Source organism: Schistocerca serialis, chromosome 9, assembly GCF_023864345.2.
Source record: "Schistocerca serialis cubense isolate TAMUIC-IGC-003099 chromosome 9, iqSchSeri2.2, whole genome shotgun sequence".
NCBI lineage: Eukaryota > Metazoa > Arthropoda > Insecta > Orthoptera > Acrididae > Schistocerca > Schistocerca serialis.
The window spans coordinates 476,090,991-476,105,339 of record NC_064646.1 but is presented as its reverse complement, the minus strand read 5'-3'; the positions used below and the strand labels follow the sequence as shown (position 1 = coordinate 476,105,339).

The 14,349-nt window shown below is 44.0% G+C and overlaps 1 pseudogene; it reads right to left on the bottom strand.

Annotated features, from left to right (window-relative positions):
* Positions 1-1,202: 1,202 nt before the first annotated feature.
* On the bottom strand, positions 1,203-1,320 carry LOC126420287 (5S ribosomal RNA; annotated as a pseudogene).
* Between the last annotated feature and the right edge of the window lie 13,029 nt (positions 1,321-14,349).

The following is a 14,349-nucleotide window of genomic DNA, read 5'->3' as shown; positions in this document are numbered from 1 at the left end:
GGCCTCATGACAATTAAAAACGGTTTTTCCCAACCGATGTGATATGATATTAACAGAATCTTCCGTCGGTTCTTGGTAGAACAACATTGTAATAAATGAAAAGCACCAGTTTGCTTTTGTTATACAATATTACTTTTATTGATAACCGTTTTTGGCTTACAAGGCCATCTTCAGACATTTACTGAGTATTATCACCAAAGATAATAGTAAATGTCTGAAGATGGCCTCGTAAGCTGAAAACCGATTAACAATAAAAGTAATATAGTAGAACAAAAGCAAACTGGTGCCTTTCATTTATTTTGATGTAACATGATTTTACCATGGTGGATGGGCTTACGTAACTAACGGTATCACACCTGTACAACCATGCACACTGAGCAGTACAGTTTGTTTAACGTCACACGTACACCACAGGCATTTTAGTATGACTCATTTGTCATTTGTAACCGACCAGTATTAAAGTATGATGCTTACAGCACCATCTAATGCTACATTTTGTAACTATTTGTTTTTTTCTGACATACGTATTCCCCCTGCTGCGATAATATTCCGTTCCAATTTGACGTCATTCTGAGCAGTGGTGTAATTTCTACAGTGGTTTGAAAGTTTAATTTTAATTATAATCACCCTGTGTATATTATTGCCGGTCAAGAACAGTGAAACACTAAGAAAGCAAGGTCAGATGTAGTTCGTACATCAGTTCTGCTATGTAAATGATGGGAGCTTTAACGCTCCGTAACTGCTGGATCCACCAACAGCGTGTATTAATAAAACTAAACTCCACTCCAAAAGGCTACGAAGGCCCAAAGGTACTGACTAGCCGCCGTGTCACCCTCAGTTCGCCGGGTGCAGTGGCCGAGCGGTTCTAGGCTCTTCAGTCTGGAACCGCGCGACCGCTACTGTCGCAGGTTCGAATCCTGCCTCGGGGATGGATGTGTGTGATGTCTTAGGTTAGTTAGGTTTAAGTAGTTCTAAGTTCTGGGGGACTGGTGACCTCCGATGTTAAGTCCCATAGTGCTCAGAGCCATTGGAACCATTTTTGAACCCTCAGTTCATAGGCATCATCACTCGATGCGGATATGGAGGGGCATATGATCAGCACACCGCTCTCCCGGGCGTATGTCAGTTTCCGTGCCCCGAGCCACTACTTCTCAATCAAACAGCTTTTCAGTTTGCCTCACAAGGGCTTAGTGCACCCCATGTGCCAACAGTGCCTGGCAGACCGGATGGTGACCCATCCAACTGCTAGTCCAGCCCGACAGCGCTTAACTTCGGTGATCTGACGAGAACCGGTGTTACCACTGCGGCAGGGCCTTTGGCAGTGTGTATTAATACCGATCACATTTACTGGTGCTGCCATGCCTTGTAAGATATATAAAAATCGTAAACTACATCGGACATCCAACAATCACTCTGAAAGTCACGGAGCTCCCATGTAGTCCTGTCAGCCAGCATTATGAGTTATGAGTACCTGTCAGTTTCGAAAGGGGCTCACTGCTGGTTTCGTTTGAGCTCCAAGTTAAATTGCGCAGTATCCAGGTTTTTTTTTTAGATACAGGGTGTTTCAAAAATGACCGGTATATTTGAAACGGCAATAGAAACTAAACGAGCAGCGATAGAAATACACCGTTTGTTGCAATATGCTTGGGACAACAGTACATTGTCCGCCCCAGTAGCTGAGTGGTCAGCGTGACGGAATGCCGTCCTCTGGGCCCGGGTTCGATTCCCGGCTGGGTCGGAGATTTTCTCCGCTCAGGGACTGGGTGTTGTGTTGTGTTCATCATCATTTCATCCCCATCCGGCGTGCAGGTCGCCCAATGTGGCGCCGAATGTAATAAGACCTGCGATATGGCGGCCGGACCTGCCCCGCGAGGGGCCTCCCGGCCAATGACGCCAAACGCTCATTTCCATTTCCAACAGTACATTTTCAGGCGGACAAACTTTCGAAATTACAGTAGTTACAATTTTCAACAACAGATGGCGCTGCAAGTGATGTGAAAGATATAGAAGACAACGCAGTCTGTGGGTGCGCCATTCTGTACGTCGTCTTTCTGCTGTAAGCGTGTGCTGTTCACAACGTGCAAGTGTGCTGTAGACAACATGGTTTATTCCTTAGAACAGAGGATTTTTCTGGTGTTGGAATTCCACCGCCTAGAACACAGTGTTGTTGCAACAAGACGAAGTTTTCAACGGAGGTTTAATGTAACCAAAGGACCGAAAAGCGATACAATAAAGGATCTGTTTGAACAATTTCAACGGACTGGGAACGTGACGGATGAACGTGCTGGAAAGGTAGGGCGACAGCGTACGGCAACCACAGAGGGCAACGTGCAGCTAGTGCAGCAGGTGATCCAACAGCAGCCTCGGGTTTCTGCAGCTGCGGTCCAAATGACGCCAGCGTCCACGTATCGTCTCATGCGCCGAGTTTACACCTCTATCCACACAAAATTCAAACGCGGCAACCCCTCAGTGCCGCTACCATTGCTGCACGAGAGACATTCGCTAACGATATAGTGCACAGGATTGAAGACGGCGATATGCATGTGGGCAGCATTTGGTTTACTGACGAAGCTTATTTTTACCTAGACGGCTTCGTCAATAAACAGAACTGGCGCATATGGGGAACCGAAAAGCCCCATGTTGCAGTCCCATCGTCCCGGCATCCTCAAAAAGTACTGGTCTGGGCCGCCATTTCTTCCAAAGGAATCATTGGCCCATTTTTCAGATCCGAAACGATTACTGCATCACGCTATCTGGAAATTCTTCGTGAATTTGTGGCGGTACAAACTGCCTTAGACGACACTGCGAAAACCTCGTGGCCACATCGCACGGCCGACGTCTTTAATTTCCTGAATGAATATTTCGATGATCGTATGATTGCTTTGGGCTATCCGAAACATACAGGAGGCGGCGTGGATTGGCCTCCCTATTCGCCAGACATGAACCCCTGTGACTTCTTTCTGTGGGGGCACTTGAAAGACCAGGTGTACCGCCAGAATCCAGAAACAATTGAACAACTGAAGCAGTACATCTCATCTGCATGTGAAGCCATTCCGCCAGACACGTTGTCAAAGGTTTCGGGTAATTTCATTCAGAGACTACGCCATATTATTGCTACGCATGGTGGATATGTGGAAAATATCGTACTATAGAGTTTCCCAGACCGCAGCGCCATCTGTTGTTGAAAATTGTAACTACTGTAATTTCGAAAGTTTGTCTGCCTGAAAATGTACTGTTGTCCCAAGCATATTGCAACAAACGGTGTATTTCTATCGCTGCTCGTTTAGTTTTTATTGCCGTTTCAAATATACCGGTCATTTTTGAAACACCCTGTATTTAGATGTGACAGTTACAACCGATATTTTAATTGAGAACAATATTATCAGGCTTATTCTCATATAGGGGAAACGTGACCGGTAATATCGGAAATAATTAATAGCACTGCAAAAGTTACATATGTTCTCTCATCAGAATAACGCCCCCAGCAAAGTAGCGCTTCAGGGAAATCGAAGAGGGTTTAAACGCGGCTACTTTTGTTCCTAAATTTCACTATATAAACCATTAACGTTTATTGTTAGCTCTATTGTCTTGTTTTCTGCGCTCTGAATAAGTCTACTTAGTTGCGGCGTGCGATATAGCGTGACATGCTACAGAGAGTATCAGGGCACTGCAAGGAAGTTGACTATAGTTAATTTATATGGGGCAGACTTTGACGTAAGGTCACTGATAAGAAAGTCTGGGGAATTGTGTGAGCTAGAAAATATAGCGCTCAGTGTTAAACACTGTTACATGCCGAATAACCGATAATAGGGTCTGCGGACTATACGAAGGGACGTAAAATTCAATATAAGAACGGAATTGGACACTTAGCTTTGTGAAAGTAAAAGTGTCAGAAGTTAGAATGACTGTATCGAAGTGTAGCAATGGATCATAGTCCTTGCTGTAATATCTTTGAGTGACGAAGTATAAAAAATCACGGACATTTTAGTCACCGTAATTCCTGAGAGTAATTGTAGGATCAACCTTCCTTTTCCCTATATACAAAACATAATAATTCATGATCATTTAACTATTATTGAATGTTGTTAATAAAAATACTAGAGTGACTTTCATAACAACGTGTGTATTAGTAATTAATAACTAACATATAAAGACGTGATTAGCTACCTTGCCTTCCATAACGCAGCAACAAATGAAGAGCAAATCGACTGATGAAGAAGTTAACATTAATTATTATGAACATCCGAAATCCAGTCGCCGTTACAGAGAAGATACACTAATGGCCATTAAAATTGCTACACCACGAAGATGACGTGCCACAGACGCGAAATTTAACCGTCAGGAAGAAGATGCTGTGATATGCAAATGATTACCTTTTCGGAACATTCACGCAAGGTTGGCGCTGGTGGTGACACAACGTGCTGACATGAGGAAAGTTTCCAACCGATTTCTCATACACAAACAGCAGTTGACCGGCGTTGCCTTGTGAAACGTTGTTGTGATGCCTCATGTAAGAAAGAGGAATGCGTACCATCACGTTTCCGACTTTGATAAAGGTCGGACTGTAGCCTATCGTGATTGCGGTTTATCGTATCACGACATTGCTGCTCGCGTTCGTCGATATCCAATGACTGTTAGCAGAATATGGAATCGGTGGTTTCTGGAGAGTAATACGGAACGCCGAGCTGGATCCCAACGGCCTCGAATCACTAACAGTCGAGATGACAGGCATCTTATCCGCATGGCTGTAACGGATGGTGCAGCCACGTCTCGATCCCTGAGTCAACGGATGGGGACGTTTGCAACACAACAACCATCTGCACGAACAGTTGGACGACGTTTGCAACAACATAGATTATCAGCTCGGAGACCATGGCTGCGGTTACCCTTGACGCTGCATCACAGACAGGAGCGCCTGCGACGGTGTACTCGACGACGAACCTGGGTGCACGAATGGCAAAACGTCATTTTTTCAGATGAATCCACGTTCTGTTTACAGCATCATGATGGTCGCATCCGTGTGTGGCGGCATCGCGGTGAACGCACATTGGAAGCCTGTATTCGTCATCGCCATACTGGCGTATCACCCAGCTTGATGGTATGGGATGCCGTTGGTTACACGTTTCGATCACCTCTTGTTCTCATTGACGGCACTTTGAACAGTGGACTTTACATTTCAGATGTGTTACGACTCGTAGCTCTACCCTTCATTCGATCCCTGGGAAATCCTACATTTCAGTAGGATAATGCACGACCACGTGTTGCAGGTCCTGTACGGGCCTGTCTGGATACAGAAAATGTTCGACTGCTGCCCTGGCCAGCACCTTCTCCAGATCTCTCACCAATTGAAAACGTCTGGTCACTGTTGGCCGAGCAACTGGCTCGTCACAATATGCCAGTCACTACTCTTGATTTACTGTGGTATGGTGTTGAAGCTGCATGGGCATCTGTACCTGTACACGCCATCCAGTCTCTGTTTGACTCAATGCCTAGGCGTATCAGGGCCGATATTACGGCCAGAGGTGGTTGTTCTGGGTACAGGTTCGTCAGGATCTATGCACCCAAAATGCGTGAAAATGTAGTCACATGAGAGTTCTAGTATAATGTATTTGTCCAATGAATACCAGGTTATCATCTGCATTTCTTCTTGGTGTAGCAATTTTAATGGGCAGTAGTGTATTTGTGGCTGCTCCATCTCGGTCTAGATAAAACGAAAAGTCGGGCATATACAGCAGATGAGAATGTCAATGTGTTACGTCAGACAAGTATACGACTGCAGGTCCGCAGAGGGAGACTACACGCTGACCCCATGTTGGACTGCATGCGAACGTGAGGACAGGTATATTCGCCGTCAAGGTTCCTGTTGATCATGTCTGATAACCACGAGGAGGATCGCCGTATTGCGCTCCAAGTAACGTACATTGTAACCCCTTTACTTTGCGCCTACCATCCGAGATCAGCAGCATTCTGTGTCATCACACTCCATTGGTCGGAAACTAGTAGCAGACAGACCAGAGGTTTACCGTCTCACGTGTAGGCTGCCGTTAACACAACGACACGAATAGCCGTTATTGCAGTGGTGCCACGACCAGGTACCATGGCCTGAGGATGAGTAGTTCACACTGTGTTCAGCGATGAGCTTCACACTGTGTTCAGCGATGAGCAGCGGTTCAGAATGGCCCAGATGACCATCGATCGCAAAATTCCGAAACCTGTAGATGTAAAATGAAGCCTGTCGACATCAACCACTGCTAGCAAGGCGGGACGGTGCAGACTGTGTAAATAAACGCCGTAAGTTCAAAAATGATTCAAATGGCTCTGAGCACTATGGGACTTAACATCTGAGGTCATCAGTCCCCTAGAACTTAGAACTGCTTAAACCTAACTAACCTAAGGGCATCACACATATTCATGCCGGAGGCAGGATTCGAACCTGCGACCGTAGCGGTCGCGCGGTTCCGGACTGAAGCGTCTATAACCGCTCGGCCACACCGGCCGGCACTGAGGGTACTCTTGACGCTACTAGATACGTCACAGGCATCTTGCATTCCGTGTCATTCGACGGTATCGCGGTGCCATTTTTGAGCGAGACAATGCTCGTTCACACTAGGCATATATCTTTATGAACTGTACGCGTGACACTGACGTACTTACGTTGCCAGTAAGAGCACCATATCAGACCCTGACAGAACATGCGTGGAACCACGAGCTCGGTCCCAGTGACAGCACCCAGGTTATCGAGGACCAGCTACAACAGTTATCGATCAACTGGCCTGAGGGGGATGTGAACGATTTTTCACATCCTACCAAACCGAATCGGCGCTTCATCGAGGCCATAGGGGCCGCAACGTCATACTGATAAGTCGGCAACGTCGCACTGATAAGTAATCACTGAAGTAACATCGCGTGCCCTCTTTCATTTCTTCCTCCCCTCCTGAGTGCTTCAATTATTTATCAAGCAGTGTGTATCCAACACAATGATAAGCCAAAACATTATGACCACTGCCCACCGCCACGCTGGATGCCGCACGTGACGTTGTAACAAAAGAATGTAAGCAGAGCGACACGGGATGACCGTAGCGAAGATATGGGCTGCAAATTCACAAATTCACTGAAAGTAAATCAGCCGCTTTAACAAACGGCAGATTGGTATTTCGCAGAGCCGCTGTGAATGAGTATCTCGGAAACGGTAAAGCTGGTGGAATGTTCACGTGCTATTGTCGTGAACATCTACGGAAGGAAGTAGAGGAAGAGTGAAACTACCACAAGAGGCTAAATGCATGGACGTCCAAAACTTTTTACAGAACGTGGGATTCACAGGCTTTTCTGTAAAGAAGGACAGATGGTGATCTGTGGCAGCAGCAGAGAGGGCTGCTTTACGCTCTCTCAAAATTGATCCCAGTATTGTTATCTTACCTGCTGACAAGGGCAATGCCACCGTTGTTTTAAATAAACATAATTATGTACAAAAGATGCAACGTTTAGTATCTGATTCAGCGTATCGCAGAATCGATGCTGACCCCACGAAAAGTGTTGAGAGAAAGACCAACAGCCTCCTGAAGAAAAGTGGTTTGTCGCAGGACACAATCAAGGGGCTTAACACCTACAGTGCCGTTCCCCCTAGGTTATACGGCCTTCCAAAGGTTCATAAGGAAGGAGTTCCTTTCCATCCTATAGTGAGTAACATCGGCGCTCCGACATATCGTGTATCCAAGCATCTTGCTTCTCTGTTGAGTCCACAAGTAGGACGGTGTGAACATCATATCAGGAACTCAGCTGATTTTTTACGTCGTTTGGAGGGACTGAGGCTGAATGACTCTGATATTTTAGTGAGTTTCGATGTGGTCTCTCTCTTCACTCGTGTTCCTCTGTCTGATTCGTTGCGGTTAATTGAAGGCAGGTTTACTGCTGATTTAACTAATCTCTTTAGGCATGTGTTGACATCCACTTACTTTTTATTTAATGACCAGTATTACGAGCAGGCAGATGGAGTTGCGATGGGTAGTCCGTGGTCTCCTGTGATCGCAAATTTATTTATGGAAGACTTCGAGGAACGTGCATTGGAGTCGGCGCCTTTAAAACCCGCCTGTTTCTTTAGATACGTTGACGATACCTTCGTTGTTTGGCCTCACGGTAGGGAGAATTTGAATGTCTTTCTAGAACATCTGAACTCGATCCACCCGAACATTCGTTTTACGATGGAGGTCGAAGAGGATGGTTGCCTTCCCTTTCTCGACGTGTTGGTTAGGAGGAAGGATGATGGATCATTGGGACCTGCAGTCTACAGGAAACGTACTCACACCGACTTGTACTTACAAGCTAATCGTTGTCACCATTCGGCTCAGCATGAACGAGTACTTCGTACCTTGGTACACAGGGCACATGTCGTTTCTGACACTGAGACTTTGCCAGCTGAGCTGTCCCATCTTGAAGTTACATTTCGTCAAAATGGTTATAGTGATAAACAGATTGAACGTGCGTTGCGCTATCGACCAACTGTACATCGGGTGATTGATGATAATTCTGAGTCAACACCTAAGTCTACTGCCTTTTTGCCTTACGTAGGAAACACGTCCAATAAGATCGGTCGTATTTTACGGAAATACGATGTGAAATGTGTTTTCCGACCTCCATCTAAAATTAGAGCACTTTTGAATTCCGTTAAGGATGATCTTGGACTGCGTAAGGCGGGTGTATATCGTATTCCTTGTAGCTGCGGCATGGCATATATTGGTCAAACTATCAGGACCGTGGAGGACAGATGTACTGAGCATAAACGGCACACACGATTACAGCAGCCAAATAGATCTGCTATTGCCGAACATTGCTTGGATACTGGTCACCCCATGTTATATAATAACACCGAGATATTGGCATGCACGTCCAGCTATTGGGACAGTGTCATTAGGGAGGCAGTTGAGATTAAATTAGCGAGCAACCTCGTTAACAGGGATGGAGGTTCCTGTTTAAACTCTGTTTGGAATCCGGTTCTCTCCCTTGTCAAAAAACAGAGGGACAGAGTCAATGCTACCTCACCTGCGAATTCATAATCTCACTATCGATAGCTCTGACTTTGGTCATCTTTGGTGGCACTAGTGTTCAGTGTGTGTGTGTGTGTGTGTGTGTGTGTGTGTGTGTGTGTTATCTTTCCTGCTTCTGTCGGAGAACCGAGGTATTAAATTTGCATGTACGCCGCCTGTCCGTTGCAGTTTGCCTTGAAAATGGTGGGGTGTTCTCCCGCCGAAATATCGGCGGTCGCTGGAAGTGTTACCTGGCTGAATTCCCTGAAGTTATTTGAAAGTAGTATACTACGCTCGACATTCTCCGCGCTTGCATGTGACCTGTGGTAGTAATCGAAGACACGCCGACGGCTACGAACCATATGAGTCACTTCATGCTTCATATCTTCCCCGACGGCGATGTCATCTTTTAGCAGTATAACTGCCCGTATCTCGGAGCCAGAAGCGTTCTACAGTGGTTTGAGGAACATTATAGCGAACTTACGTTGATGTCTCGGCGACCAAATTCGCCTGATGTTAATCCTATGGAACCCGTCTGGCTCGTTATCGGGCGCCATCATAGCGTACACAAATTATCGGCTCGTTATTTACATGAATTACACGACGTGTGCGTCGACATCTAATGCCACTTACCTCGAATGTCTGATACGTAGAATGTATTTCGTTCCAAAGACTGACGAATAAGCTGTTATGCTGATGGTCATAATGTCATCAAATATCAGTTTTACACAATTGAAAATATTTCTGTTTTCTCTGTATTTTCGTTCAAACGATTTAGCATGCATTTTAATCTTGAGCCCTATTCCGTGACACCACATTGCACAAGCTTGCCTTTCCCGTTCATCGCCGACATTTCGCATTCCAAAATAATACTTTTAGACCCAGCTTCTATGAAAAACAAGTAGGCAATACCGAACGAAAAAAAGCTCTTCAGCATCGCTCGTGCCAAATTTTATACTGGCTCTCATAGCATGTATTTGTTTTAAGCGGAAGAAGGTCTTCTATGAAGGCTTCTGGGTGACAATTTCCCTCTTTCTGCCCCACACCCTCCCCTCCCGCGCCATCACCATCACCACAATCCCTACCGTCACTCCATCTCAGAAAGAGTGAGACGGAGCGGATTAAATGAAACAGCTTACGGGTGAAATTCATTACTTAATGTGTCTTGAATGTTCGCCGAATCTTCCAAGATACACCGGCTGAAAGTCGTCAGCAGAAACTTCTCCTTTCATGTAGCTTTCGCCTCGCTTCTCGTTAGCTGAGACGGCGTCCATTAAACATAACGAACTTCCGCCCACGCCGCCGGCGCGCCCTCATTGTTTTGCTTTAATGTCGCTCTGGCCGGATAATGAAGTCCAACCGTATGGGCCGAGGGATCAGCTTACAGGACAGCTCAGGTCTGTTCTCATCGCGTAATGCTCTATGTTCGCGAATGCTGTTGCTAACAGACAACTCACGCTGAGACGGGAATGTCACGTTAATCCACTTCTCTTCACCTATTCCAACGTTTTTTTTTTCTCTCTCTCCCAGACTGCCATTAAGTGTCTGTTTCGCTGGATGTAAATAAATCGCGTTAAATGGTACAGTAATATATTTTGTCAGGTTCTGATAATGGCATGGACATGGAAGCTGATGGTTAGAGTAGTCAACTTCCTATTACTTGTAGCATTATTGTTTGTATATTGTCTCTTTTGTTACAGGAACACCAATAATCAAAATTACAGTCTATGTATGATGCTACTATGGCATCAGTTTCGAGAAATTCTCTCATCCTCTACATTTCATCTCAGCTAAAAATTCTGACAGCATTAACTAATCCATTATCGAGCAATAGAGTGACTTTAGATTACGAAACAATCGGAAAGTAGGCATAAACTGTAGGGAAGAAGTTTAAAATGTAATGTTGAAAGGTCTCTGTTGGATTCATTTCATATTAATTTCTTAAATCTGTTGTCATTTACGGCATAAATTCCTCTTCTAAATTTACTGTGGTGTTTCTGACTATCTGGGAGGGGACTGAGCAGTGAAACGTGCTACTTTTACTCATAAACAAGAATGATCTGTCACACTAGTACACTTTAAAACACAGTTTATATGTAATTCATGTCATACAGTCTCATACGGAACCTACATCCGCTTTCTTTTATATACTGTATATGATAAGATACTGTCATCACCCTTCCCTTCTGTGAGAGAGGATGAATGAGCAAATGTATGTCTAGTTGCATGCTTGATGGTAGCAGACAAGCCTGTCTGCTAGAGAACAGTAGGACCAACGTTGGAACAGGTAGCTACAGAGAGGTTTCTATTCTTAGTATGGTCCTGTCCGTCCATTGTAATGTTCGTATAGGGAGCTGCCTCTCTGGTCACTTCCGTTTGTATCTGTTAAGCACGCTCAGTAGGGGTCCAGGTCAGTCTGTCCACGGCGAGCGTCTGAAGTGGTAAGATCTCCGGCTAAGCGCGTGTCTGCTAAGTCCGTAGGACAATGGATTTCTTAAGTTCAGCCTAACTGAAAAGTTAATCACCTTTATATCAGATTTAGCTCTAAAATATCTAATGTTATCTTAAATTGCAACGCAGTGTAATTCGAGTGTAAAGTTCAGAATGTCTTCTGGTGGTTGCTTTGTCACTACTTTGTGAGTAAAGTGGAACCACGTGTTGCTCAGTAACTCTAACTAAGATCATCAATCTTAAATGTGAATGTGCGTGAGATTATAACGTCTCGTCTTGACAATATTTTTCAATATAGCAACTTTTCTTTATGTTCAACCCACGTGGGGTGTACTTTGTGAGACCAGTACCACGTGCTTATACAATTGTTTGACCCATCAGGTTAATAGTAAGACGATAGTAACCAGTTCGAGGTTTTTCTTTTGTAAATTGAGTTTCGATGTAATTTACTTTAATTATCAAAATTATTGTGGAGTTACACTCTTTGTGTAAACCAAGTTGACCACGTGAAGCATGTGGTGTAAGCATCAAAGTAGCCCTCAGCTATTCTTTTCGGGAAGATTTCGCAGAGAAATAGTACGAATTTAGTATACCAGTGTGTGGTAATTTCATGACGGACAGGATTGCGCTACAAACGTAACTTCTTTGGCTGAAAATTGAATCGGTTGGTTGTGGTAAATTTCCTCTTGGATATGTTTCAACATTCTTTGTGTGTTATTTTATGAATGCAGTGTTGTATGTAGGCTCCCAATCTTGGGTCCCTGTTTGATGTGTTCCGTAAGATTACAAACTCACATTTTCACAATCCTAAATAAGGCACCAGTTTAGTTATGAATCAAGTTTGATATGCTGAAATTTTAACGGAACAATGATCAATGTTAAAATAAATGTCCAAATATAAACTGATTTATTTCTTTTTATTTAAATTGTCTTTTTATATATATATCACTGGTTATCGTAAGATGTGTGGTGTCACCGCCAGACACCACACTTGCTAGGTGGTAGCTTTAAATCGGCCGCGGTCCATTAGTACATGTCGGATCCGCGTGTCGCCACTGTGTGATCGCAGACCGAGCGCCAACACAAGGCAGGTCTCGAGATACGGACTAGCACTCGCCCCAGTTGTACGGACGACATTGCTAGCGACTACACTGACGAAGCATCGTTCATTAGCCGAGCAGATAGTTAGAATAGCCTTCAGCTAAGTCCATGGCTACGACCTAGCAAGGCGCCATTAGCCTTACATAGCAATTGATAGTTTGATAGTTATCGTATGAAATGTCTCATCAAGAACGCTGTATACAAATGGTGGATTAAAGTTAAGTATTCCAGCAGCTACGTATTTTTCTTTATAGCATTCATAAGTATAGCCTGGTTGGAAATTTGGTAAGCTAGACTGGATACCTGGTGAAACAGTTGCGCAGTAATGCAAGGTTAACTTCCTCAGATAGCTCACAACTTTTAACCCACTTTTATGGTCTTGAATATCAGCACCGCTTTCAGAACAAATTAATGCAACAACATTACAATGTAAATAAGAAAAAAGTGGGAAAATTAACAGTGGGAGATTCGAACCAAGTGCTCCGATTAAAATGGACGTAAGACAGGGAAGCTTTCTTTCTCTCCGACTTTCACTCTGTAAATCGAAACAGAAAATGACCGACCGAAATAAAAGTTAGGTTCAAGATTGGGATTAAAATTGAGGGTGAAAGGATATCAATTATAAGATTGGCTGATGACACTTATATCCTCAGTAAAAGTGAGGAAGAATTGCAGGACCTGTTAATCGAGATGAACGGTCTAATAAGCAAACCGGAAAAAGACAAGTAATGAGGAGTACCAATAAGGATTAGCGAGAAACGTAACATCAAAGTTAGGGACCGCGAGACAGACGAAGCGAAGAAGTTCTCCTGTCTTGGAAGCAAAGTAATACATGCCTAAAGCAGCATGTGAAAACGTAAAAAGGAGAATAGCAGAGTAAAAGAAGGTATTCTTCGCCAAAAGAAGTCTACTAGTATTGAACATAGGCCTTAATCTAATGGAGAGATTTGTGAGAATGTACGCTGGGAGTACGGCATGGTATGAGAGTGAATCATGGATTGTGGTAAAACCATGAAAGAAGAGAATCGAAGCGTTTGAGAAGTGCTACCGTAGAGGTAAGTTGGAAATAAGATAGATTGTTGAGCCACAGGATGGAGGCGTCCTCCATAGAATCAGCGAAGTGAGGAACAAGTGGGAAAAATTGGCAGATGGGGTCAGGATGATATTTTACATGTTATGACATCGGATAGTAACTTCCATGATATTTGAGGGAGCTGTAGAGGGTAAAAAATTTAGTGGAAATAATGGATTGCATATTTTCATCAAATAACTGAGTACCTTGTGAGCAATTCCTAGCCAGAAATCAATTCGTAAAAATTGATTATCTAATCTGAAATAATAATTAACGTGATAATGTGTTTTGACACACATGAGGACGTGCACACGCCTTATTAATGCCAGCAGCAAACTGTACCTGCACACTACAGTTCACTCAAATAGTACACCCATTTTGGACAACAACAATAAAACAACAAACATTATAGGGTCATTGATACCTATATCATGGTATGTTATCATATTAATTGTTGTTTCAGATATGATATATTTGGTGCAATACAGATATAAAAGTAAGCTGAGGTTAAAGAATCCTAACGGAATGCTCTCTAAGCAGCCACCAGAGACTGTGGGTGCCTTCTCTCAAAATACTTGGAAAATATGAACGTCGGCATAACTTCTCCTCAATTCACGCTTACGTATTTGACAGAGAGTTCATAGAATCATTTTCAGGTTATGTTTCTACCCTTACACTTTGGTCAAGCTGAGAGAGGACAAGTTG